This window comes from Tursiops truncatus, chromosome 5 (assembly GCF_011762595.2).
Source record: "Tursiops truncatus isolate mTurTru1 chromosome 5, mTurTru1.mat.Y, whole genome shotgun sequence".
Classification (NCBI taxonomy): Eukaryota; Metazoa; Chordata; class Mammalia; order Artiodactyla; family Delphinidae; genus Tursiops; species Tursiops truncatus.
Genome location: NC_047038.1, coordinates 44,400,557 through 44,426,076, shown reverse-complemented (window position 1 = coordinate 44,426,076; position 25,520 = coordinate 44,400,557). Strand labels below are relative to the sequence as shown.

Genomic DNA, 25,520 nt, shown 5'->3' with positions numbered 1-25,520 from the left:
AAGCCTATAAAAATATAGTGGTGGAGAGGCTTGTAACCATCTGTGCCTGCTGACAACTGATGGCTGAATGAGTGATGCATGGGCTGAGGCGCAGCCAGAAGTCCCTTTGCTGGCCTCCTCACTGTCAACCCACTGGGGTTCTCTCAGTCCTCAATCCTGAGCTTTTTCTGGAATCCAGAGTTTTAGTTTTTTACCCACTCTGCCTTGAGACTTCCATTTGAGCATAGAATTGTTGCTAGCCAGCTTCTGTTCTGATTGCTCCATGCCCATGCAGGTCTGGTTGTTAAATATTTAGAATATCACCCCCAGTTTATCCTACTTCCCAAGTGTGCTAGTGTAAAAATCTATCCTCCTGGTGAACATATGAGATTCTGTTGCAAAAGATGTTGAAATCTGGACAGTTTGGAGTGCTGGGTGTGTATGTGGGGTGTGACTGCGAGATGGGGGTTAGTGAAATTGACAGGCTAGAGTCATAGGAAGACTGCAGGCTACATGTCTATGTTTAGGTTCTGCATTCTTGCCTCACAGGTTTTGGCTGCAAGACCTTGTTTCCAAATGCAAATACGAGTTTCTTAGTAGCCCCTCTAGGTGATAAATAGTATGAACAATTTTTACATTTATCACATCTCTTCCCACATCTATTCTGTGTTTGAAATTACACTAGAGCTGTAACTTCACATAATGGGCGCTCAGGCAAGTTTGCCAAATTTGTGAATTAAGCTTTTCTCAAGGGTAGTTTTTTGGATTAGTCAGGATTCTTGATTGCAAGTGACAAAAATTCTAGTTTAGGTAAAAGGGAAATTTATTTTCTTGGGTAGATTAAAAGGGAGCGGTATGGCTTGGGGCAACTGAAGCCAGGGACCTTTTTCTTTGGGCTTGACTTCTTTCTGAATATCAGCTTTATTGCTCTTACTACATCCAGCCTTCTTAGGAGGAGAAGGAGCAACAATTAGTAGCTTCCAGATGCAAATTTCCGTAGTGTAGCCTAAGAAGAAAGGACCCTTAACTCCAATGTAAGAAAATCTGGATAAGAATTCTGATTGGCCAGATATGAGTCATGGGACCTGGTTCTTGGACCAATCACTGTGTTCAATCAGGTTAAGATACTAAGATTGGTTCAAGATGGATCCAACACCCACCTCCGTGACCAGGAGGGTCAGTCTGCTATGATCCACTTATCCAAGGAGTTGAACTGGTGGGGGAGGTGATGAGAGGAAACTGTTCACTAAAAGAAAAGTGGTCTATTTCCCATATCACAGCAATGTTGGCAGACAAAAGAACTGCTGCCCACTTTACACATACAAAATTTAAAAACAATGGATTGAATTGGGCGGTACTAGCTCAGAGCATTAATTATACAGATGGGAGAGATGAGACTTGAGAGTCATCTTCCTGGAGAAGATGAGACTTTAGCCCGCTGTTGAAGGTTGGGCAGAATTTGAGTGTAGGGAAGAGCAGAGACAGGGTGAGGGAAAAGAAATAGATCTAATTAAAATCATAAGGATGGAGTTTGGGAGGAATAATAAAGCACTAACACCATCACCACCACCAATAGCTAACATTTATTGAGTACTCAATATGTGCTCATACCATGGAAAGTACTCTATATGCATCATCTCACTTAATCCTCACAACAACTCTTTGAGACAGTCATTAAAGCAAAGGAAGATGGAAGATATGAGGTAGAGAGAAATGGGAAACATTTTGCATAAGAGATTTCTAAACTGTTTCTTAACTAAATAGTAGTTGAGAAAAACCAATTATGCAATATTCAACAAATATTTATTGAGCCCTGATTAGGTCCTAGGCTGTGTACAACTTTGTTTTATAAAATTTAAAAAATTCTCTTGTAAGTTGGCTCCGGTAAGCTTTGCCTTTAATATCCTATATTAGTCAGGTTAAGATAAGGGATGCTGCATTAATAACCCCCTCCCCGCCCCCAGCCAATCTCAGTGGCTTAAGACACCAAAGTATATTTCTTGCTTACTCAAGTCCACTGAGCGTCTGGACAACTGTCCAGGACAAAGCTGCAATGGCGTGGCTCCTCCATCCCATCACAAGGCTTCTGATTCCTGTATGATTATCCCAGCAGGGGAAGAGAACACAGAGGGGCCTGTGCCAGCAATTAAACATTTCAAAGCTGACTTGTTACAGGACCCACCCACCTCCAAGGAAGGTAAGGAAGTGTGAGCCTTCTGGGCCTGGAATAAGGAACCTGGCTATGAAGCACACTAGAACTTCACCGTATTTCCTGAATTAAGATGCATGGTTATTTTCTTCCTCCCTCCTCTTCCTCCCTTCCTTCTTTCCACCCTTCCCTCTCTCTCCCTCTTGCGTCCCCTCTCCCTCCCATTTGTCTTCAGGATTGGCTCAAGACTTAGAAATAAGTCTAGAAATAAGAAGTCTTAGAAATAACTCTTGAATGTGACTCTCAGAGACATCTGAGGGACTGACCTTTGTTTTAGCTCTTACAGCTCTCAATTCAGTTAACATCTGGACCAGGTTGCATTGGTCCGGGGAGGCTGAGGGTGATTAATGACTGTGCTTGTGTTTGAATATACAGTATTGTACCATATTTTCAATCATATTGTGCATTCCATAACTCTAAGATTGATGAGGTTCACCTGCTCCAGGTGCAGTGGCCTCCAGGAAACACCCAGAACTGCTCCAGGCTGGGGCAGGGCAGCTATGCCACCAGGAAGTCAGATGTCTTTAGCAGTTGTTCAACTCTGAAATGCAAACTGTGGGGAAAGTCTCTCAGGAAATAGGATTCCTTTTTAAGGCTTTTTTAGCAGGGTTGGAGTCTCCTGTGTATGATGCCCAGTCTATTATGCATTTTTTTGTTGCTTTGAAGTGACAATTTTAAGATTACCTTGGCAACTTCTTCATCTGATAGAATAGGATCCGTATGTCACTGCTTTATTGCTTGAATGATTTCAAACTCCACTCCTGGATGGTCCTCTGTGGTGGCCAAAGGAAGCAACAGTGACACAAAAGCATAGTGTTCTCAACACCCCAAAGAGACTCACATCCATTTGCCTACCATTAGGTAGCACAGACACATGAAACCATAACATTTTTTCTTTTGTTAGATGTATACTGGCAGAATAACATAATGCTTAAAACTATGGCTCCCGCAGTCAGACCTGGGTTTGAATTATGGTTTGGCCGCTCACTGACTATGTGACTTTAAGGACACAGCTCTTTGAGCCTTGATTTTCACATTGATAAAAATGGGAGAAATAATAGTCCTGATCTCATAGAATTGTTATGAGTATTCAGGGAGTTAATGCATAGAAAACACTTAGCGTAGCGCCTGGCAGTCAGTAAGTGCTCAATTTACATTGGCTTTTATTATTAATAAGTCTTATCTCAGGCTGTTCTTACAGATGATAGATGTTAATCTGCTTCTTTGATGAATAAAACTTTGGAAAATGAATAATTGCTTAATAAATAATATTTATTTGGATCTGTTAAAACCTGGGGGTCTAAGTAGGAGAAATCAAAAGGGGCTTTTGGTGGTGAAAAAAAGGTTAGGAATCACTGCCCTGTACTATGAAGCAGTAGTTGCAAACTACAGCCCACAGGCACATGTGGCCTCCAGAGGAGTTTGATTTGGACAGTGTTTGTTTTGGGTTTAACTTGATTTGGCTGCTAACGTTTAAGAACCAAAAGGTTCCACATAAAAATCAGCATCTCCTTTTGGGCTTGTGTCTGGCCTGTTTTACTCTTTTACGTTACCTGCTATGGAAGATGGAATAACGTTCCTCCAAAGAGGACCATTATTGTGTCCTAATCCCTAGAACCCGTGAATGTGTTAGGTTACATGGCAATGGGAAATCCAGGTTGTAGGTGAAATTAAGGTTGCTGTTCATCTGGCCTTAAAATAGGGAGATTACCTGGATTGTCTGAGTGAGTCCCATGTAATCCCAAGGGTCCTTATAATTGGGAGAGGGACGTAGAAGAGGAAAGTCAGAGGGAAATGTAGTTATGGAAGAATGGTTGGAGAGATGCATCTCTGTTGATTTTGAAGATGCAGGAAGAGGCCATGAGCCAAAGCATGTATGTGGCCTCTAGAAGCCGGAAAAAGCAAGAAAAAAATTTTTTTTCTTAGAGCCTCAGAAGAGGGACACAGCCCTGTGACACATTGGTTTTAGCCCAGTGAGGCTTATGTTGGACTCCTGACCTCCAGAACTATAAGATACAAAATTTGTGTTTATGGAAATTCCGTGGCAGTCCAGTGGTTAGGACACCACGCTTCCACTGCAGGGGTCATGGGTTTGAACCCTGGCTGAGGAACCAAGATCCCACAAGCCACGCGCATGGCCAAAAAAAAAAACAAACAAACAAAAAACCACATTGTCTTTATTAAGTAAGATATCAAGTTTGTGGTAACTTGCTACAGCAACAATTAAAAAAATGAATGCACTGCCATATTCCTGTAGGATGAAACTATTTTTGCCTGTTCTTGATCTTTATGTTTTGAACCTAATTCTTTTGAGGTGCTTCATAATCCCGGCAAAAACACTAAGCTGAACAGAGCAACAGAAGCTCCCTGACTTTTTGCTACTGGAAAATGTTGATCAGTAAGAGTTCTTGCTACCTTTGATGTCAGGCATCTGGGCTAGCATCTATAAAGAATGGTACTTTCGGTATTTAAAAAAAAGTATTAAGTGACAATAATTGCTGTGGAATGGTTGTACTCCAGACTGTTGGGATTTTAGCACTGGATTTTCACATGGTTTGGAAGAGTTCAGCATTTTTCTCAAACACAGATTGCCTAGACTGGATGCATAATACTAGTCAGGAGGAGAAGGTCTTATCTGAGAAGGTAGGTTTTCATTTATCTCTGCATTAATGACCATGGAGACCCTTGGAAGGAACCAGGACTGAGAGAGGCAGGAAGAAACCGAGCTCTTCCAATGATGCCCTGGAGCAAGGGGCAAGGGCCTTGGGGAGCAGACACAGTTGGGACCCAGATGAGACCCAATTAGGAACATGGAAGGACACGAGTCCTACAGGCAGAGTTGCAACCAGGGTACCTTTGGGAGATTTAGGAAAAGACCTTTCTCCAGGTGGATGCATAGGTAGGGTTTCAGCTTCCCCCACCCGCCCAGAGGTCTTTTGGGTAGGGCCCAACGTACAGAAATGGATGTGGCAGCCTGATCTGTTGGGGTCTGGCTGAGTCATAGATGATACTCTTCTCTAGGCCTGAGATCAAGACCATTTCAGAGATGGATGCAGGAGTCAGAAAAATGGAGATATCAGTTCTACTTTTGGGTATATACCTGAAAGAACTGAAAGCAGGGATGAGACTAGATATTTGTACACCTGTATTCAAAGCAGTGTTATTCACAGTAGCCAAAAGGCCGAAGCAGACTAATTGTGCAACCACAGATGAATGCTTAAAGAAAATGTGGTGTATACATACAAAGGAATAGTTTTCAGCCTTAAAAAATAAGGAAATTCTGATGCACACTGTAATGTGGATAGGGACTGGGGGAGGGGGTGATGTGGAGTTACTGTTCAGTGGGTACAAAGTTTCAGTTTGGGAAGATGAACATGTCCTGGAGATGGATGGTAGTGATCTTTGTACAACAGAGTAAAGGTACTTAATTCTATTGAACAGTATACTTAAAATTGTAAATTTTATGTTATGGATGTTTACAACAATGAAAAAAAGGGGAAAAAAAGAAAGAAAGATGATAAGCACTTCTGCTTTATTTCTAGAGAAAATTGAGTTGGATGATGAGACTTGGATGTGTGGCCACGTAGGACTTGCCAGCAGTCTTTGAACTGGTGGCCCTCCCGTGGCCTCCTCGACAGCTGGCCTCTGCTTCAGGGGTGGAGCAAGCCTGAAACCTCCCCTGTGTTCCTCCTGTAATTTCTACTTTGGGCAGATGCCATGGTTCATTTTATGTGTCAACTTGACAGAGCCATGGGATGCCCAGATATCTGTTTAAACATTACTTCCGAGTGTGAATGTGGGGTGCTTCTGGAAGAGATTAGCATGTGAGAATTGGTAGGCTGAGTAAAGCAGAGGGCCCTCTCCTGTGTGGGTGGGACTCAACTCATCAGTTGAGAGCCTGAATAGAACAAAAAGGCAAAGGAAGGTTGCATTTGCTCTCTGCCTGACCGTTCGGGCTGGGACATTGATCTTCTCCTGCCCTTGGCACTCCAGTTTCTCCATTCTCAGGCCTTCAGACCCAGACTGGAATCTATACGATTGGCTCTCCAGCTCTAGGCCTTAGAACTGAACCACCAGCTTGCCCGGGTCTCTGGCTTGCAGACAGCAGATCTGGGAATTTCTCGGCCTCCATGATTACCTGAGCCAATACCTTAAATAAATCTCTTCCTAGATACATATATATTTATCTTATTGGTTCTGTTTCTCTGGAGAACCAGGACTACTACAGTGGGAGACAGTGGACATTCTCTCCCTTCTGCAGAGGCTTAAGGAGTAGGCAACGAATGCATTCACCTTGCATGTCCCTTAAGCTGTGGGGTTGTGCTTGGCAAAGGTGTCCTTTAAAAAAATACCTTGGAGCAGCTGGGGGAAGAGCCACTCTGGTGGAGATAGATCTCTCTGTGAGATGGTGCTCTTGGTTTATGTTTAATTTTGGTCTTGATCTTGAACAAATTGTGATATTGACATGACCTCAGAATAAATGCAATCATGGCATATTCCACAATTTACCCTCCTGGATTCACTCATTCTATTTCATGTTCTCTTAGGTTTCCAAGTGTTATTATACTCTTGTGGGATGATGGCGAGGGGCACTGGGACTTGGACAGGGGCAGATCGTAAGTTGGGGAGGGATGGGCCTGCCCCCTAACCCCCAGGCTTCTTCTCTATCTGACCCCCCTGCAGTGCTTTCCCACCACCAGCCCCTGCTTGGTCCTGAGTCTCAACACAGAAGTTCAGAGGATGGCAATGTTCAGAATGTTCCTCTGAGCAGAGAAGTTCTCCCTGAATACTTATTTTTCTTTTATTGCTAAGACTTAAAACTTGGGAGTACCAAGGCCCTTCAAACACAGAATCTTCTATTCTAATGCTTTGATTGCTTCCAAACCCAGAAGTTTAAAATTCACTCCAAAGTGTAAAATCTGCCACTAAAAGGAATGTTTATAATTTGTATTTCAAGACTGTGTGACTCTAAGATTCCTTCCTATCTCTCCAGAATTTGCACTGTGAAACAGAACTTTCCCCAGACACAGTCCAATCCCTTCCTTCAGCATGACAAATTTTGAATGCATTTTCCTAGATACACACAGACACCAGCACAATCTCCCAATGGAGTCTTAAAGCCAGGTTGACTGAGGAGGCCGGCTTAGTAACTTGGAAATTGCCTGAGCAGTGGTTTTCTGAGATTTATTACGTAAACCCAGGTTCAATTGGGACTTGTCTGGGAGGGAGCAGGGAAAAATCACACACACAATGGCCACCTTAAGACAGAGAAACACCAACCCAAAGACTGTCTGCCCTACTCCTTCCTTGTGGCTGGTAATTCACCAAACTGTGGAACTTGTATTGCCTGAACAAAAAAAAACAAGCAAAGCCAGCGAAAGTCTGATAATAATTACCTTTTGCAGGAGCAGAATTTACCTGAAACCTCTAGGCAGAGAAAGGGGATTCTAGCTCCCAGAAAGGATGCTGCTGAAATGTGATTTGGAAAGCGAATCCACGGGCAGGGCTTAATGCACCAGATTTATGCGTGCTGTCAACTTCTGAGCAATATAATTATTGTCATTTTTCTGCCTTGAGCTACTGCCTCCCAGTTTCTGGGAATAGGGCTCGAATATTTCCCACTTGGTGACATTTATTACCACCACCCCTCATAGCAAAGCTCACCCTTAGTCTTCCATCTCCCCCAGCCTCCAGTGAATCTCATATTTAAAAAGAACTGCTATTCCTGTTTCCAATTGTTAGTACAAATATGAATCAAGTGTCAAAGATTCATTTTTGCGGTATTGTATTGCGGTAAATTTCCTTGTCTCAGGTAGCTGAGAAATCACGTACAGTTTCAGATCCCTGTGAGCATCTGGGCTGAAACAAGATGGGAGCCCAGGCATGTGATTGCCTGCTTTGTGATGTAGACAGGTCTGTGGATATACCACGTAACAGATGCTTTGATTTATGAATGCATCATGCTGGGGGCATTGCCCCGAGAAGACTGATTTATTGGAGGTGAAGTTCTCATCTGCATGTGCATCAAACCTCCGTCTCTGATCTCCTGTCCTGTCCTGACTCTGGCTCAGAACTGGTGGTTGTGTGGCACTTGCTTACTCTTCTTCAAACTCTGCGAGTTGAGGAACCTATTCAGTGGGACTGTGCAGATGAATAATAGCTGATCTTGGTCCTCTTTTTTCAGCATCACCATCTTTATCCTCATCCTTTCCATCGTCTCCATCACCAACATCATCATCATAGTGGTCCTCTTTGTCATTATTATGACCATCATTCCTAAAATTTATTGAGTCTTCTCGGTCCAGTGCTGTGTTAGGCAATTTAGCAATATAATCTTATTTAACTCTTAAAACAACACTGCAAATTGGATATGATTACTCCCACTTGGCAATGAGGCACCTGTATCTCAGAGTGATTAAGTGTCTTATACTAAGTCACCAAGTGAGACTTGAACATCAGTCTGTTTGACTTTAAAGCCTATATCCTCAATACCATTCCGTGCTGCCCCTCTTAGAGGTCTAGCTAACGGTTTTTCTAAATAGAGGTTTGGTCATGCCCCAAATCAGTGGGATTGGTAAAGCCAAATTAAACAAAAACTTTCTTAAAGCTGCATGCTGAGATGAAACAATGAGCTCCATTCCCTAAGCTCATTACAAGTATTAAGTGTTTAGTGGTTTAATTAGGACGCATCTAGCTTTCACTGCAGTCAGTGGAATACAAATGTTTTGGAATTCGGCATTACTGTTTGGTTTTGTGTGGCTTTGACCCTTTGTGGATCCACCCACAAGCCACTTCGAATGATATGCTGCTTCTTTGTAACGGCTCATTCCATGCTTGACTGTTTTATTAGTTTTCTTGATTTCAAGGAAGGGAGAGGTTGGGGAGATTTTTCAGTTCATAAGGCTTCATAAGAAACAATGACCAGGAATGTAAAAAAAAAAAAAATCTGAAAAATTCACCTCTTCTCCTGGATTCATGAGCAACAGAGTGTCTGGGGAGTGGAGATGTCTGGGGGAGGATGGGTGGTGATGGAGGGAGGCGGTGACATTGTAGGATAAAATATAACATTTGTGGCTCATTAAACTTTTCTATGAGCTATTTTCTGCTAAACTCCATCATTGTTTCTTGAAATGTTTGGGAGCTTGGCCTGTGCCCGTTCATTTACTTTATAACAGAAACATTGGATTAGGGTAGTATAAGCAAAAAGTCATTTTGGTTATAGGCTGAAAAGAGAAGAGGAGATTTTACCAGAAAAAATGTTTGGGGAAACACATAAACTGTCATTTGCTCTAGTTTTAGTTATTTTAAAAAAAACTGCAAGGGAATATGTTGCTCTCAAAGGACTGAGTCTTAAATATGAGAATCATATTTAAGAGAAGAGAGAAGAGAGAATTATTTAAAATTGGAACTGAAACATGAGATAGTGAGGGTCTCTAGGTTCTAGAGAAATCTGGGAAATGTGTTTTCTAAGCTAAGAGAACTCTTAGGTTCTCCTTATATCCACCTTGAATTCCTTTGGTGGACTCAGTTCTTCTGGATGGGTGCAAGGGAGTGGGAGTTTAATCAATGCAGCAAGCTGGTAACTCAAGCCAATTGCAAATACCTGATGCGGGCAGGAGCTCTCCTGGCTCCAGAGTTTTCTTTCTTGCAGTGGTTGTGGTAGAATAAATCCGATGATGTGTGCTGGGCTTGCAGACATTTAAATTATTTACACTCACTGCACCCTTGTCAATAGAAGATGCATTGCAGAACCTAAGAAATTCTGACACTTAGATACAATTCTTGCTATTTACAATCAAGTTTATCTCTTCATGATCTTATCCTTTGCCCCTGCACATGTCTGCTTCCAAGGTCTACCCTTCCAAGGTCTACTTCCAAGACCCTTTCCTAAGGTGGAGCTAATTAAGCCAAATGTTGCCCTTATGTCCAGTTTCCTTCATTTGCCTGTGGCTTTAAAAATGATAGTATCACAGACTGGGGAGGGGCCTGGTTGCCAAGGCAACTCTATTTATTGCCCGTGTTTTTTCAGTGTCCCCTGGATGCTCTGCTCAATTTGCTGGATCATTGGTGGAGGGTTGGTTCCACACTGTATGACCTTTTTGAAGCTTTAATGATCCAGAACACTATGAATCGTCTCATTATCCCCAGGATGATCAGCTACTGGGAGCCCAAGGACAGAGGGATCCGAAAAGACAGATATGAGCAAGGCCAAGTTCTATTTGTCCCTTATGTATGGTCTGGGGTCTACACACCTGGCCTTAGGGATAACGTCCTGTGTGTATCTTTATGCCCCTGCCAGAATCATTCAGCTGGGCTCCCAGAATTCTTTACATGACTGAAATCTTCCCCTGGGCTGGCAGCTCCCTCTCCCCCTGGGTCCCAGCAATTTTATATTTCTTATTTACTACTTTCAGGCAATTGTTAGTTCACAAAGGTCATGGGGCCACATTTTATTTATTTATTTTTATGTTATCCAGCACCTAGCTCAGGGCCTGGCATATGGCAGTAGTTGGTAAATATTTGCTGAACTGTGTGTAAAATAATCAATTTTTCCCTTTACTTCCTGAGACCTAAGTAACCAATATGTCAACCAATAAAATTTATTAAGCACTGTATTAGTTTGCTCAGACTGCCATAACAAAATATCACAGATTGGATGACTTAAACAGCAGAAATTAATTTCTCACAGTTCCAGAGGCTAGAAGTCCAAGATCAAAGTTTTGCAAGGTTTGGTTTCTTCTGAAGCCTCTCTTTCTGGCTAGCAAATGGCTGCCTTCTCGCTGTGTCCTCACACAGTAGTTCCTGGTGTCTCCTTTTGGGTCCAAATTTCCTCTTCTTCTAAGGACACCAGCCAGATTGGATTAGGACCCATGGTAATAGCCTTATTTTTACTTAATCATCTTTTTAAAGACCCTGTCTCCAAATACAGTCACATTCTGAGGTACTGGGGGTTAAGATTACAACGTATGAATTTTGGGGACACAATCCAGCCCATAACAAGCACCTACCATTTGTCAGGACCTGTGCTAAGCCCTGAAGCCAAAAGAAAGTGATTTTCAAAATTCTTGACAACCGCTATGACACGGATGCTGAGCATTCAGGACTGAGCAGGCCGCTCAGAAGGGATGCCTGTTGTAAATGATTGGTGGACCTATGTTTGTGCATCCTGGCTTAAGTCTTGGCCCCAGAAATGGTGTTGCATGGTCCTAGGTCTCATGCAACTTGTAGTCCAGTGGGAGACCCAACAATGGAAGAGTGATTTTCAGGGTGATGAGTGTTGGAAAGATTAGTTCAGGCTGCTGTGGAGGTATAATGGGAACTTAACCTCTTGAGTGTTTGTGAGGGGCAGGGTAGGGAGGGGATCATTATCTGAGAAAACACCTCCAGTCTTGGCCACTGTTTTCATCCCCAGGTTCTTTTTTTTTTTTTTTTTTTTTTTTTTTTTTTGCGGTACGCGGACCTCGCACTGTTGCGGCCTCTCCCGTTGCAGAGCAAAGGCTCCGGACGTGCAGGCTCAGCAGCCATGCCTCACGGGCCCAGCCGCTCCGCGACATGTGGGATCTTCCTGGACCGGGGCATGAACCCGTGTCCCCTGCATCGGCAGGCGGACTCTCAACCACTGCGCCACCGGGGAAGCCCCCTCAGGTTCTTTTATATGGACACTGTTATCTGCTCCCACATTCCTAGGGGATGGGATTGTAAATCTGGTTTCTTCCTGCCCATAATACCATGAAGACTCTTATTCTTTCCATGTTTCAGCTGAAGAGTGACAGATAATATCTGACAGGATAAAATTAAGGGGTTACCTTATGTTTTGTGGAATGGTGTGAGATATTAATAATTGAATAAAAATGGTGGGGTAGCAAGGTAGAATAGAATAAGGGAATAGGAAAGACAGGACCAAAGCAATGAGGGTACAAGATACCTCCTTTCAGGAAGTATCAGGGAAGGCTTATTAATCATAATAGTAACTAACACGTTGTGCTTCTTCTCTGCATTCAACATTTATTAAGCACATACTATATGCTTGGGACTAGCATCGGTATGGGCAGCAAATAGTAGAGAAGGTGGTTACCTTTGCAGCATTTGAGCTGACTTCCTTTGTATGTTGTAGTGGATGTTGTCTTGCACCACTCAGATCCCCCTTTAGAATCGTTCCTCCAGCTCTTAACCAGTGTTGACAGCTGGTAGTTCACAGGAATTGTCATCAGCTAAAGAGTCCTGCCTTGCCTTGGGTTATTCTCCCTCTTGGAGGCAGCCTGCATCCAGTGACTAGCAGATGAGGGGTACAAAGGACCAACACTTTGCCTTAATTTCAGACTACTTTGAAGGGCTATCCCGGCTCCAGAGCTCCCCAGGGAATCAGCTGAGGCCTCTGTCATGACTGCATCCCGGTGCAGTACATCCCCCTGTCCAATCCTGCATCCCTCACTACCTCATGGGTGTTGACTTTGGGTATCACTCTCTAAAAAGCTTCCTGTGCACACTTTCCATTTGAGAGTCTTAGATGGGATACCTGACATAAGACACATGTACTTAAAAACAAAAAATCCCAACCACAACCTATGATGCTATGATATTTTATTCTACCCATTTTACAAATTAGGAAATTAAGGCTTAAAGAGGCTGAGTAACTTGCTGCAGATCACAGAGCTAAAAAGTGATAAAACTGGAGTCCGAACCCATTACTGCCTGATACCCTTAAAAAAGCATGTGCTCTTGAAGACTCCCTTACTCTATCTTGAAGGTGTCAAGGACACTGGGCCTTGAAGATGAGCAAGAAAGACTTGGACAAGCCTGGGTTTTGAGGAAAACCTTTCCCAGCTCCCAAGAGTTAACTTAGATGTGCTCATTGTCCAGGTAAGAATCATGTCATTTGCCATTGATCCTAAAAAAGTCACCGTTCTTTTTTCCTAAAGTGTCTCTGTAAATGCAACGTATTGATTTCAGAAAGACAATTCAAGCCATTTTTTAAAAAAAAAAAAAACTATGAAAGTATAGACTTTGTTAAAAACTTGAGTCTATAAAGTCATTTTGATTTCTCATTATTGTGTTCTAACTGCTGACTCTCATCAAAGAAGACCAAAAGTTAACAAAGTACGGGAAGGATTGATATTATTGACATGCTTTATCTACACGAGGCTGAATTCTTTTACTAAAGCAGTGAGGGCTTCTTAAATCCCATTGTGTGTGTGTGTGTGTGCATTTAATAGCCAACAATGTATTTCTCTGTTCATTCTTTCACTTGAGAGTCACACAAAAATCTGGCAGGAAGGTTTTTGTATCCTTATTCTACAGATGAGGAAACTAGGACTCACAGGGATTAAAGTGCCCCAGGTCACACAGCTAGAGAGAGAAGAGCCTGTACTTGAAATTCACTGCATCCGTCTCCCACCTCCTAACTACTATAGCCACTGCTTGACAAAGGCATCTCCGTCTAGAATTTGTCAGCATGTCTGAACCCAAACCTGATGTTCATCATCCATCCCTCGTCCAGGCTTATGATACAAATTTCCCCTCAATTATCTATTCCAGAAACCCCAAACATTCTTGAATCTTTCACTTCCTATTCACATCTTCGTTCCTCCTCCCTCTATCTAAAACTCCGTTTTTTATCTTGTACCAAAATATTTATCAGACCTCATTGTACTATATCTGTATCATCATCATCTGTCACAGACTAATATTAATTTGATAGTCCCCTAACTGGTATAGAGTTAGGGGTCCCTGTCTCCAATTCCCTTTCAATTCAAAGGCATCAGTGTCAATTTGTGGGGTCTGAGGTCCGACTGCTTGGATTCGAATCCTGTTTCACCAGTAACTGACACTGACTCTCTGAGCAAACTATTTAGCCTCCCTTGCCTGAAGTGCCTCATCTGCTAAATGAGGAAAATAGTAGTAATAACTTTATCGGATGGTTGTGAACATTAAATGAAATAAGATGTATCATGCCCTTGGAACAATGCCTAGGATACAGTAAGCACTCAATAAATGCTAGCTGCTGTTATCACTCAACTTCCCCTTGGATGCTGGAGCAATCTTTCTAAAACATAAATCCAATCAGACTACTTTCCTGGTGGAAAAACCTTCAGTAGCTTCCAAAACCTACAAAATACCATTCCAGACATTTTTGCAAAGTTCAAAAATACCTAGCTACCATTTATTGTATTCTACCCTATGATCCAGCCACTTCAGATGTGATATTTAATTCTTTAAAAGATAAACAGAATTATACTATATATATTCTTTTACAGCTGGTTATTTTTTCCTTTAATTCATTACCCTCTGTTTCTGGTGTACAGCAACAGAGCAACTTTCTGACTCTGAAAACCTCTTTTCTGATGGTGACAGAAGCCAACTGATCCATGGTCGGCAGCTTTCCAATCAGGTGGTTTCCTGCCTTTGTGGCAGTTTTCTCAGTCCTGATAGAGGATTATGATTCCTGGAAGTTCAGCCTAGGTGAGGCCTGTTTCTCCAGGCTTTCTAATAATTTTATAAACCTGGAAATAAATTCCTTGCTTTTAAAGAACCAGCTAGAGAAATTTTCATCGTCTGCAACTGGACCCTAAGTGAAAAGGTATCCTTTGTGAGTCTTGGTAAGTTAGCACTGGTGTTTAGACAGCTGTCAAATTTTACGTGTTGATCTTTTGACTGGTCATGTTACCAAATCCTCTTATTCTAGTAGTTTGGAAAATGGATTTTCTTTGAGTTCCTAGGTAGGTTATATTATCTACAAAGTGAAATGCTTTGTCCCTTTCTTTCTAAAAAAATTTATCTCTCTTTTTGTCTTCTATTATTGAGATTACCAGTTCCTTTAGCATAATATTGAATAATAGTGAAGATAGTTGATTTCCCTGCATTGTTCCTGATGAGCGGGCATTATTCTAGTGTTTCACCATTAAGTGTGATATTTTCTGTTGGTAGATACCCTTTATTAGCAAGATTTTGTTTGTCTATTTGTCTTTAATTAAGCTGAGTATTGAATTTTATAAAATACTTTTTCAGAATTTATACATCTAATGTGTTAGGAAGTACAGTAGTCCCTCCTTATCCATGGTTTTCCTTCCTGAGGTTCAGTTATCAATGGTTGGCCACGGTCTGATAACAGTAAGTGGAAAATTCCAGAAATAAACAATTCATAAAGTTTGAATTGGAGGCCGTTCTGAATAGTGTGATGAAATCTCACACTGTCCTCCTCAATCCCGCCTGTTAGTCACTTGGTAGATGTCCTGGTTATCAGATTGACTGGATATCACAGTGCTTGTGTTCGAGTAACTCTTATTTTCCTTAATAATGGCCCCTGATCTCAAGAGTAGTGATGCTGGCTATCTGGATATGCCAAAGAAAAGCTGTAAAGTGCTTCCCTTAAATGAAAAGGGGAAAGTTCTCAACTTAGTAAAAAAAAAAGAAAAAATATTTTATGTTGAGATATCGAGTAAGAACGAATCTTCTATCCATGAAATTGTGAAGAAGGGAAAAAATTTCATGCTAATTCTTCTGTCACATCAAATTATAAAAGTTACAGTCACAGTGTGTTATAAGTGCCTAGTTAAGATAGAAAAGTCATTAAATTTGTACAATAAGGTATTTTGAGGTAGAGAGAGACCACATTCACATAACTTTTATTGTAGTATATTGCTATAATTGTTCTATTTTATTATTAGTTATTATTGTTAATCTCTTATTGTGCCTAATTAATAAATTGGACTTTATCATTGGTAAGTATGTATGGGAAAAAAACATAGTATTATACATAGTGTTTGGTACCATATGTAGTTTCAGGCAACCACTGGGGGTTTTAGAACATATCCCCTATGGATAAGGGAGGATTACTGATTGTATACATACAGATTATGAAAAAAGAAATATAATATATGTATGTATACTATATATGTAATTATATACATATAATTATATACAATATTTCTTTTTTATAATATCTAATTATGTATATATATATTTTTTCCTAATCTGTTATGACAGCGAATTTCATTAACGTGTTTTTCCTAATGTTGACTCATTCCTGCCATTTCCCCTAATATCTAAACAATACGTGCCAGATTCGGTTTGCTCACATTTTGCAGGCATACCTCAAGAGATATTGTAGGTTCAGTTCCAGACCACCGCAAAAAGCATATATTGAAATAAAGTGAGTCACCCGATTTTTTTGGTTTCCCAGTACATATAAAAGTTATGTTTACATTATACTGTAATCTATTAAGTGTGCAATACTTTATTGCTAAGAATGCTAACCACCATCTGAGCCTTCAGCAAATCATAATCTTTTTGCAATAGTAACATCAAAGATCACTCACTGATCAGAGATCACCATAACAAATATGATAATAATGAAAAAGTTTGAAATATTTTGAGGATTACCAAAATGTGATTGATACAGAGACATAAAGTGAGCAGATGCTGTTGGAAAAGTGGCGCTGCTGGACCTGCTCGGTGCAGGCTTGCCACAGACTTTCAATTTGTAAAAAAAAATGCAATATCTTTGGAGTGCAATAAAGTGAAGTGCAATAAAACAAGGTATGCCTGTATTTGGAACTTTCTGTTTATGTTTGTAATTAAGTTTTGGCCAGAGGGGTACGTGTGTGTTTGTATGATGTCTGTGCTGTATTTTCTTTTTTTATCTGGTTTTAGAACTAGGATTATGGTAGCCCAATAGAAAAAAATTGAAAAACTTCTCATATTTTTCCATGCTCTGAAACAGTCGATATAAGGTTTAGAACTTTTCTTATAAAACAGGCCTGATGCCTGATTAGTCCTAAATCTTTGTATTTCTCATTTCTTTCTTAATTATTAACCTATTCAGTTTCTAAGTTCATGAGTCAAATTTGCTCATTTATATATTTTTAGAGAACCATACATTTCATCTAGATGAAAGTTGAAATTATACTATTATAATAATAGCTAACCTTTATACATTGCCTACTCTGGAGCCAGGAATAGTGTTAAGCATTTTTATATATGGCATTTAATCTTCCCCGAGCTTGGTACTATTATTATAACCATTTTACAGGTATGAAAATTGAGGCCCAGAAGAGAGATTTATTAACTTGCCCAGCAAGTGGTGGAACTGGGATTCAAACCCAGGTAGTCTGGCTCCAGAAACTACTATATGTTTTTTAATCCCTTCTGTATCTGTAGCTATGCCTGTCTTCTCTTTCCTAAGAGTTTGTTTTTGCCTTCTTTTATTCTTCATAATGAAACATGCCAAAGGATTGCCAGTTTTATTATTGTTGCTGTTATTTCTCCATCCAAAGGACCAATTTTCATTTTATTGATCAAGACTATTTTTTAAATTCATTCTGTACTTACAGTTTCTTTTACATTTGATTAATTTATATTTTATGTATTATTCCTTTCTTCCCCTTTCTCTATATTTATTTTTCATTTTTTAATTTCTTGACTTGAATACTTATATAATTTAACCCAAGAAACACATCAAAGACTTCTAAATACCACTGAGACTGCATCTCAGTGATTTTGATGTATGTCATTGGTGTTAATATTGAAAGAATCTATAATTTTGGTTTTGATTTTTGCTTTTACTTGGAAGTATTTAAAAGAGCTCTTTAAAATTTCTAAGTAGTTATTTTGGGGATTGGATGCTGCTCGTTATCTTTTGTTGTAAATTTCTAATGAAAATGAATTGTGTCCTTAAAAAACTAAAAATGGAATTACCATATGACCCAGCAATCCCACTACTGGAAAACGGTAATTCAAAAAGACACATGCACCCCAGTGTTCATTGCAGCACTATTTACAATAGCCAGGTCATGCAAGCAACCTAAATGCCCATCGACAGACGAATGGATAAAGAAGATGTGGTACATATATACAATGGAATATTACTCAGCCATGAAAAGGAATGAAATTGGGTCATTTGTGGAGACGTGGAAGGACCTAGAGACTGTCATACAGAGTGAAGTAAGTCAGAAAGAGAAAAAGAAATATCGTATATTAACACATATATGTGGAATGTAGAGAAATGGTACAGATGAACCTGTTTGCAAGGCAGAAATAGAGACATAGATATAGAGAACAAATGTATGGACACCAAGGGGGAAAGCGGGGTGGGGGGTGGTGGTGGTGGGATGAACTGGGAGATTGGGTTTGACATATATACACTGATATGTATAAAATAGATAACTGATAAAGAAAAAGAAAATGAATTGTGAAATAATCTCTATTTTTGGAACTTACTGAGCTATTTTGTGCCACCTTTATTTCTAAATGTTTCACGAGTGCTTAAAACTGTATTTTTTCTCTGTTGTGTACAACTTCTTTACATAGCTATTTGATTAAACTTCTTAATTGTGAAATCCTAATCTCTACTTCTGTATAGAAAACAATCATTTTCTAAGAAATGTCTATTCCATCCCATTATTATGGTTTAGTCTGTGCTTGCTTTTTTAACAATTTTTGCCTTATATATATTGAAACCATTTTGTTAAGTGCTGTTGTAGTTATTTGGTAGATTTTAATTTTTTATCAACATAAAATTTTTTTGTCTCATTTAATGTTCACCCCTTTGAATTTTATTTCACCTGAAATTAATATTGTGGCACTATTTTCTTTTGAGGTGTTCAGATTGAAGAATAGTAGCTAGCATTTGCCTGATTTATCTTTCTCCATCACTTTATTTTTAAATTTCCAAGGTCTTATTTTAATGTGATTCCTACAGAAAGCATACAGACAGTTTTTATTTGTTTGTTTGGTTTGGTTTGGTTTTCATGACCAGTCTGGGAATTTCCGTGTGGTGAATATAACCCAGATATATTTGTTGAGATTAATGATACATTTGGACTTATTCTTGCTATCTTATTTTGTTTTTTTTAGTTTCCTTTTTCTTTCTTCCTTTTGTTGAATTTATAGTACTTTTTTGTCATATTTTTTCTTTTTTTGGAACACTTGCATGCTCTATATATTCTTCTAGTAGTTTCTCTTAATTATTGATGTACATTTAAACATATTGAAAAATCAATATCTAGAATTATTCTCAATGTGCTTAATCTGATACCTTGTTCAACTATCTAAATTTCTTACTGTATGACTGTGGTTCCGTGTCTCTTGCATTTTATGGAGCAGTAATATTTCTGAAAAATAAATTGTGGACCTATACAGGGTTGTCAAATTTTATTTTGTTAAATAAGGAGATTAAAAAAAATACCTAACCCTACCTGTCATCGGTCATCTCCTGTTGCCAACATTTCATAACAAAATATTTTAATGCCAACAAATTAAGGAAGATATAATCTCATAATAAAGGATAATTTGAAAATATTGAGCGCTTTATATATTTAGCTTTATAGAAAATACTGTCCTTGTTTTTCTTATGTTACTGTGAATCAATGAAAACTCCACCATGGCCTGATACTTAAATGAGGACTGGCTTTTGGGAATCACTGGTTTACAACTAATTTTTTTCAGCCTCATTTTCCCCTCCCCCACTTCCCAATGTTTCTTGGATATTCCAAACCCTCTTCCTTCCTTTCTGCTTTCCTTCCTTTAATTTCTTCTTGCCTCTATGTATTTGCAAATAATTTTTATCTCTTCCTGAAATGTCTTTCCTCTGCTCTCATACACAGAAGTGATAATGTACATGAGGGATAGATTTTTGAATAACTTATATAAATTTTTACATAAATCAAAGAAACATAATTTAAGATTAATTTTCTCACAGATCTGACAAAGTATTTCTGATGGTGGGCATTTCTGTTCACCAGCTCAAGTACTAGTAGTGTAAACACTCTACAAGTCCCTTGGCCTAATAACATTGAAAATAAACAATTCCTGATGAGTTAAACAATGGTTTGATAATTGCATAATTTTGTGCATAAATTGGGAGTTTATTAATATTTTTATATCACATAGTTTCAGATTAATTCAATGTTGCATAATATGCAGTTGCCCTTCATTATACTCCCTTCTCTGATTTCTCATTAGTGCTTAAATATATCTGTGATGTAATTGCAACAGTTGCGGCAGGAACCTTCACCCATTCTCCTCAAGAGAGAAGATGCTGTCTGATTGGGTAAAGCCTGAGCCTTGATTAGGCAAAGTGAATGTTTAATTAATAAGAGTACAGTACCTTAAAGGGAGGTGACCCTATATCTAGTTTTCCTGGGTTAGCCCTGGTTAATTACATTAGCCACCACGTGTGCACTCCTGGCCAGGACTCATCAACAGCAGGATCCCTCATACATCCCATTTCCAGGTACCAAGCTCACCTAGACAGAGCTTGCTTCCTCTTTTGGTTCTGCCTTGCTCTCTGCACATGAGAGGATAAGTTAGGGATGCTCAGCCCCACAGACCCTGTCATCCTAGATTCAGGACAAGAGACCCACTGGCTTCTTTGAACTTTGAGCCTTTCCATATATACCAATCCAGCATTTACCTGAGCACATGGTGTTAGGCGTTTCCAGTTTCTCTCTCTTTTATTAATGCTTTGTTTCCTCCCAGTGGAGTACAGACATACCTCAGAGATGTTATGGGTTCAGATCCAGGTCACTACAATAAAGCAAATATTGCAATAAAGCAAGTCACATGAATTCTTTGCTTTCCTAGAGCATAGAAAAGTTGTGTTTATACTGTACTGCAGTGTATAAAGTGTGCAATAGCATTACATCTAAAAATAATGAACATATTTTAATTAAAAAGTACTCTATTGCTAAAAATGTTTTGCATCATCTGGGCCTTCAGCAAGTTGTAATTATTTAGCTGGTGGAGCGTCTTGCCTCAGCGTTGACGGCTGCTGACTGATGAGGGTGGTGGTTGCAGGAGTTCCCTGGAGGTCCAGTGGTTAAGACTCTGCACTTCCACTGCAGGGGGCACGGGTTTAATCCCTCGTCTGGGAACTAAGATCCCACGTGCCACAGGGCATGGCCACAAATTAAAAAAAAAAACCCAAAACTTTTCCTTTGCTTTCACAACTTGGCTAACTGTTTGGCACAAGAGGTCTAGCTTTTGGCCTATCCTGGCTTTTTACATACCTTCCTCACTCAGCTTAATCATTCTAGCTTTTTATTTAAAGTGAGAGATGTGTGACTCTTCCTTTCACTTAAACACTTAGAGGTCATTGTAGGGTTATTAATTGGCCTAATTTTAACATGGTTGTGTCCCAGGGAATAGGGAGACCTGAGGAGAGGGAGGCAAGGGGGGTGGACAGCCAGTTGGTGGAGCAGTGAGAACACATAAAACATTTCTCAATTAAGTTCACCATCTTATATGGGCATGGTTCATGGTGCCCCAAAACAATTGCAATAGTAGCAACAAAGATAACTGATCGCAGATCACCATAACAAATAGGTTAGTAATTGAAAAACTTTGAAATATTGTGAGAATTACCAAAATGTGACACAGAGACATGGATTGAGCAAATGTTGTTGGAATAATGGTGCCTATAGACTTGCTCCATGCAGGGTTGCCACAAACGGTCAATCTGTAAAATAAATGTATCTGCAAAGTTCAATAAAGCCAAGTGCATTAAGCAAGGTGTGCCTGTACAACTCTCTTTGTAGAGAGGGGAGGGGGTGTGAGTGTGGAATCGTCAACAGCCCTCTTCCTCTTGCTTACAAATGTGTCCCAGTGTTGGGTGGTTGGGTGTGAGGCAGTGCATAGTGCTCCTACGGCTCTCCCAGGTGAAGGTCCTGAGCTCAGGGACTGTCTTATTTATATTTTAGGCTCAGTCCCTGCAGGCTCTGTTGCTCAACATCTCTTTGATTAAATGAAACTGCTTCCCTGTTAAACCATTACCCATGAAGAGATAAGTCTTCCTTCTGGCTAAATGGAATATCATCCGTGCCGTATATTAAGTGTAATTTTCTCCTCTGTGTGCATGGGACCATCTGGCAGATGCCACTTATTGTGACTTTTCTGGTACCTGAAGGCAGATATTGTTACCCTCAAATTCTATTTCTCTGGATTAAAAAGCCACAATGCATCCAGTATTTCCCCATTGTGAATCTGTGATCCAACAGTGGAATCATTTTGTTCTTCCTTGGACCTTCTCCAGTTCTTTCTCATCCCTCTTCAGAGGTGGAGGCCAAAAATGCAAAAGCCAAGTCTAGAGGAGGGATTCCTCGCTGGCACTTTTATATCCTTATCTCTCAGCTCAGCCCTGATCATCTTCACTCTAGACGTGCTTCAGGCTTATTCCATTTGCAGCCCATTGTGGTCCCTGTGGGGATTTATTCTCTTTTTATTTTTTTTTTCAGGTCATTGACCCTCTTGTATCTGTGGGTTTTCTTTGTTTTGGTTACAGTCTAATATCTTAAGCCTATTAAACAACATCCTTTGATTTTGTGGTTTGTTGAATTCAGTCTACTTGACAAATTAGACTGTGGGATTTTAGCAAGTCTGCCCAAATCTTCATAAACTGTGTTTATTCCTTCTAATAACTGATTGTTATACATTTGTTTGAGATTTTATTCTAGGGCTGCACTATCCCATACAGTAGCCATTAGCCACATGTGACTGTTTAAAATTAAATTATTAAGATAAATAAAACGTAAAATTCAGTTTCTCTAGCCACATTTCAAATGCCCGATTGTCACGTGGAGCTAGGGGCTACCATAGCGGACAGCACAGATACAGGTTTTTCCTTATCGCAGAAAGTTCTGTTGGATGGCACTGGTCGAGAAGGTTTTTCAGTTTGAAGAATAGTTTTGGTGAAGGAAAGTGGCCACGTTGATGACCTCACATCACAGAGTTAGAGATACTCTAGTCCTGTAATTCTTAATATTTTTACATCTGAGAACTTCCATATATATTTTTCCATTAAAAAATTCTGTCTTGGGCTTCCCTGGTGGCACAGCAGTTGAGAGTCCGCCTGCCGATGCAGGGGACACGGGTTCGTGCCCCGGTCCGGGAAGATCCCACATGCCGCGGAGTGGCTGGGCCCGTGAGCCATGGCCGCTAAGCCTGCGCGTCCGGAGCCTTTGCTCCGCAACGGGAGAGGCCACGACAGTGAGAGGCCTGTGTACTGCAAAAAAAAAAAAAAAAAAAGTTCTGTCTTGCAGGGTTCTTATTAGATGAAAGATAATATCTTACCCCACTTGTAAAGTCAAGGCATAAACAAATGCAATACCATCTGTTAGGAGGTAGATATGACTATATTGAGTGGATATAATTCTAGCTGAAATTTAAAAAATTATTGTGGTTTTTCAGTTCTGGTGGCCTTATCACAGGTACAGCCATATTTACATTATAGTCATGAATTTCCAAAAAGGGCTTTCAGATTCCTGTTATCTTTCCTCCTAATTCTTTGAAGCAGCCTGATGCCTCCATGCTGTACAGCTGCAAGCAGTGAGCTCCCAACATGTCTGCAGCCATCTCTTTGTATGGTTCCCCTCTCGCTTGTTTTTCATCTTCTTTTGCTCTCATCTTGTCTTTGTCAATGGTCTCCCAAAGTGGAGTGCTTTCACTCTAGGAGTTATGCGGTATTAGAAGCTTTATACTTCTTTATTTTTTCTCACTGGTTTAAATTTTCTGCTTTTTTGTGTGTATTTTGTCATGCATATAACTTATTAGTACAGTTTTATACCTATGTAATTTGCATACAGTGCAGGTATACACTGTGCTCAAGATTCTTTTTTTTTTTTAAGTTTTTATTGAATTTGTTACAATATTGTTTCTGTTTTGTTTTGCTTTTTTGGCCAAGAGGCATGTGGGAATTTAGTTCCTTGACCAGGGATTGAACCCCCAGCATTGGAAGGCAAAGTCTTAACCACTGGACCTCCAGGGAAGTCCCCTCAAAATTCTTTTTAACGATGGTGCACAAGCCAAGAGCGTCAGTGTTCTGCTGACCGTTGCTTAGTCTTGGCTGTTCAGGTTGAGCTCTTATTCTCCCAGTGTTTTTCTGGTCATGCATTTGCATTTTTGCCTTCCCCTAACCCATGCTGGCCCCCTGCCCTAGCTGTGTCCCTGAGGACTCCAACCCCAGGCAGTGGCCTCTTGCTCAGCATCCTGAAAAAACAGTGACAACAGTCCTACTTCTTTGAGCAGAAAGGCTACTTGGCGACCCTTTACGACCTTCGCAAGCCTTAGCAGCCCAGGGATTCTAGGTTGGAAAACTTTGGTCTTATTCAACCACATTCTTTTCCTTTTTGTTTACTGAGTGTAAGACAAATTTCATTCAAAATTTATTAAAAGGTTCAATGAGCCAACCAAATATTGCTGAAAAGGTGGCCTATAATTTAATTTTGACTGGTCTATCACAGATTCTTCTGTCCAGCCTACTCCTGTCCAGCAACCCAGAAGGTTGCCCACCGTATAAAAAGGGTAGTTTTGCCAAGTTTCTGTTCTCAGTTTCACTCATGAACCCCTCACCTCGAGCTATTTCGTGGACCTCCTTTCATCTCACATATGGCTGACTCTCCATCCACCCTCCTGACGCAGTTTTTGTTTCTGTCTTTGTTTTGTCTGTTTGCGTTTTCAGCATCTTGTCTTCCTGGGTCTGAACTGGATTTCTCTTGACAAGGACCCAGATCTGCTCCTGGGTTGCTTAGTAAGACTTTCTTGGGAATGAATTGCCCAGGTCTTCATGCCCTTTTACCTACTTGGTCATTGCTCTCACCTCATTTATCCCAGTCCTTTAGGTGATGTCTAATATTTTTTTCAGCCTCTCACCTTCATTTCCATCAGATTTTCTCAGATCATTTCATTTATGAGTTGGGAGAGACTTCAGAACTTATCGAGCCCAACACTTTTATTTTCTCAAAGCATGAATTAAACAAAAGGACTTGCTCCAAGCTGTACAGTGAACTAAAAGGAAAGCTAACCTTGGGTTTTAGGTCTCCTGATCTTTTTCCTGGATTTCTTTTCATTTAGCTAACATTCCCAAAATGTTCTTGCTCAAAGAAAAGGTTCTGTGGTCAAATACATTTAGGTAACAATGGGTTAACCAAATTTAAATAGGTGTCTTTGCTGCAAGAGTTTTTTGAGCCCTTAAGATGGAGATCCGTAAAGTGAAACTCAGAGGAGGGTGGGCCTGCACTATATTCAAGAATTCCCAGCTTATTTGAAAAGAGAATTCTATATTCACTCAGAATTACACTAGATAGTGTTCCTTACGACACTTGGTAAAAGTGACGCTATCATTTCTTCAAGGCCAGAGGTCCTTGAATATTTTCATGGGCAATTAAGTACTCCTCAAATACACATTTTTTTTCTTTTACCCACACAAAAGTCTTTTTAATAACAGACTACTTGATTCTTGAACCATCTTTACTGGATGAGGTCAAAGTGCAAGTTGTTAAAAGAAGATGGTCTGATTCAGCTTTGCATTCCCCCCCCTCTTGGGGAATACGTGTAGGATTTT

The 25,520-nt window shown here is 40.1% G+C and overlaps 1 long non-coding RNA gene across 2 annotated transcripts in view; it reads left to right on the top strand.

The window, feature by feature from the left end:
* Nucleotides 1-21,810, top strand: part of LOC117312390 (uncharacterized) — a 67,781-nt gene extending 45,971 nt beyond the window's left edge. For both annotated transcript variants that reach the window (XR_012331947.1, XR_012331946.1), the window contains exon 3: nt 12,936-21,810. This is a non-coding gene — a long non-coding RNA (uncharacterized lncRNA). The remainder of the gene's footprint in view (nt 1-12,935) is intronic.
* The last annotated feature ends 3,710 nt before the right edge of the window (nt 21,811-25,520 follow it).